At 40.3% G+C, this 2,980-nt stretch overlaps 1 long non-coding RNA gene across 1 annotated transcript; it reads right to left on the reverse strand.

The window, feature by feature from the left end:
* Nucleotides 1–1,063: 1,063 nt before the first annotated feature.
* LOC123974315 lies at nucleotides 1,064–2,089 on the reverse strand. The gene is made up of 3 exons (XR_006825824.1): nucleotides 1,997–2,089; nucleotides 1,368–1,620; nucleotides 1,064–1,272 (listed from the first exon to the last, which is right to left on the reverse strand). It is a non-coding gene; the product is annotated as an uncharacterized LOC123974315 (long non-coding RNA).
* Nucleotides 2,090–2,980: the final 891 nt, after the last annotated feature.

Consider the following 2,980-nt stretch of genomic DNA (forward strand, 5'->3'; position numbering starts at 1 on the left):
TGGGTCCTCCAACCTGCTCTACCACCACTCACTGTGACACTTGTGTAGCCTTAATGGTCAGTGAACTAGTACAGACAGCAGAACAAAACTGGACTTTTTAGGTGCATGTGTATGTCTCACAATATTGTCTTACATTTATCAAAGTCAAAATTGAAAGTAAATCATTGTTTAAAACATCTGTTCTGGGGCGTCTGTTTGCACTTATTCATGCATGTGTGTGTGTGTGTGTGTGTGTGTGTGTGTGTGTGTACCTCATTGAGATTTCAATACGTGTTTTTGACCATGATCTGTTTCTCTAGGCACATCTCATATTTCACAGCACACTTATGGATTTATTCAAGTTAAAATCTGATATCCTAGTGTGTGTCTTTGTATCACTGTCCTGCGCTGTGTGGGGTTGCGTGTTGTGGTGTGTGTGTGTGTGTGTGTGTGTGTGTGTGTGTGGGGGGGGTTTCTATTTTTTTTTTTTTTTTGTATTTGTTAATGGAAGCCATATTATTTACATGGATGAGTGACCTTCACAGGTTTGTGTCACGCTCAGTAAAACCCTCTGTGCTATAACTGTGCACAGTTTTCAGCCCTCTGGTCCCTCTTTCAGACTGGCATGGATATCATGTTTCCTCATGATGGAGCTTCAAGAATCACAACAGCTTTGTGTTACACACTGAAGTCTCCAAACTCACGTCACAGTGAGGATCAGGAATGGGTTTGTAGTATAAATAGGCTTTGGCTATTAATGTGACATTAAATATACTCCAGAGTGCCATAAAAATAAACAAAGGACAGCACAGAACTGACAACCAGAATACAGAGGTAAACTACTGATGCATCTTTAAACTTCCTGGAAAACAATGAATCTTCTACTGGTAATGTTATTGTGCACTAGATGACTCTAATATGGCCAATTGTTATTTTTCCACTTTTACTTTCATACAGATTAAATAGATTATCAGCGTTTTGGCCTTGAATACTTTTTTTATTTTATTTTTTTTTACTGAGGTACCATAACACATGATTAGTGATTGTCAGCAACCAACATGTATCTATTTGCTCCAACATTTTATTGAAGGCAAACCAAATGACTCTCACTGAGTAAAATATTCAAACCTATAACTGTGTTTTTATGGTTACATACATACATCAAATGGAAATATTCTAAATGTCTTGTGCATCATTTTAGGTACATTTCCCCAACTTTCAGCCTGATGTAATTCGTACCTTTGGAAACTTTAACTATATGAGTCAATGGAAGGTTGATCCACCAGTGTCCACCTGGCAGAGAGAAAGTGTTTAATTAAGCTCAACTAAATGATGTACTAATATGACTTTTAGTTTTAAACCAGTCAAATACCATTTAGATTTTTTACCTTTCCACCTAGTAAAATTTCTCTTCATCTGTATCCGCTGTTGCTCCACTCTTGCTCCACTCTTGCTCCACTCTTGCACCACCTGGCACAGAGTTATGAATTTATTTTATACTGTAATGGGGCTTTTCATGATCTATGATTCATTGGTGACCATGGAAACTGTGCTGTTGCGCCACCTGTCCCGTCACCTCTCCACTTAGCTCGGCTCACCTCCATTCGACCCTGGGACCTGAGCCGACAGACCAGCAGTGTCCTGCAGAGACACAGAAGACAGAGAGACAGAGACTGAGACAGAGGAGAGATATATGGAGAGAGAGTGAAATCCATCTGCAGCCGCTCGGCTGCTGGCCAGGATGCTGCTGCTGTAACATCCTTAATCTGACTGGCAAGGCCTGATGCTGATCTGACAGCTCCCGCTGATGTACTGTGGAGAGAAGAGATAGGAGCTACACACACACACACAATCATTCTTGTCTTGTTGCAGCACCCCCAAATCCCAAAGACATTTCAGGATTTTAGGATACTAAAATCATTAATATGCGGTTAATTGATGTTGCTGTACAATGGCAGAAGACGTATTCATACAAGTCCTCCAAATTAAACATCAAAATGTGTTGTTTATAAATTACCTCTGTATTTACGGATCTGACGTCCCTATATCGACATCATTTGTCTGCGCCTTCCAAACCGTAATGACAGGTAGAAAATAAATTAGTTTTATGATGTGACAACACTATGGACTTTTGTTGTCATGGTTATAATAATAACCAGGTAGGTAGGAAATGGGAAAGCTCTATGTCACTTACCAACATCAGCCACTAATTAAACGGTGAGAATAGTTCTAAGAATTGAAACATTCTGTGTAATGAAGCTAATGAGCTTCAAAAGAACAGACTCACATTGTTCTGAGAGTCCCAGGTGATCTCACACACACACACACACACACACGCAGAGGAATCGTCTCCCTGGAACAGTATTGATGGCTTGTGTTTGCTGACATGTGCATTGCTCAAAGGCACTTTCACCTCTCTGAATCCGAAACACAACTGGCCCATACTTTGCAAGAAACATGTTGTTGTCACATGTGACAACAGTTTTGACGTGAAGGTGAAGTTGGGTCATTGGGTGTTGTGCACCTGCTCTGCACCGGCTCACTGCTAAGTTTGTATTCATCACTGATGCTTGGAAAAATGCAATGAAGCAGATCATCAGAGCAGAGAGCAGACATATAGAAGTATATCTTCATCCGTTTCCCTCATCTATTGTATTTTCCTGTTGTTTCCATTGTTGTGTGAGAGTGACAAACGGATTACCTTCTCTTTGTCATCTCCCCTCTTCCCCTCAAAAGAATAAAACATTTCCTCATCTAAAATAACCATTTCATCATGTGCTTCTGTTTCTTGTCTGTAGAATCTGAACCTCGACTGGGCTTGGACTTACCACAGTAACAAGATGCACCAGGTTGCTGAATTATAAAAAAACCCTGTCAAATTCATTCCAACTTTGTGGCAACAATTTTTTTCCCTTTTCTGTTTCAACATGACAACGCCTCCATGCACAAAGCCAGGTCCATAAAGAAATAGTTTTACACATCCAACATTTGGAGGTTGGGC

Source organism: Micropterus dolomieu, linkage group LG07 (assembly GCF_021292245.1).
Source record: "Micropterus dolomieu isolate WLL.071019.BEF.003 ecotype Adirondacks linkage group LG07, ASM2129224v1, whole genome shotgun sequence".
NCBI classification, from domain to species: domain Eukaryota; kingdom Metazoa; phylum Chordata; class Actinopteri; order Centrarchiformes; family Centrarchidae; genus Micropterus; species Micropterus dolomieu.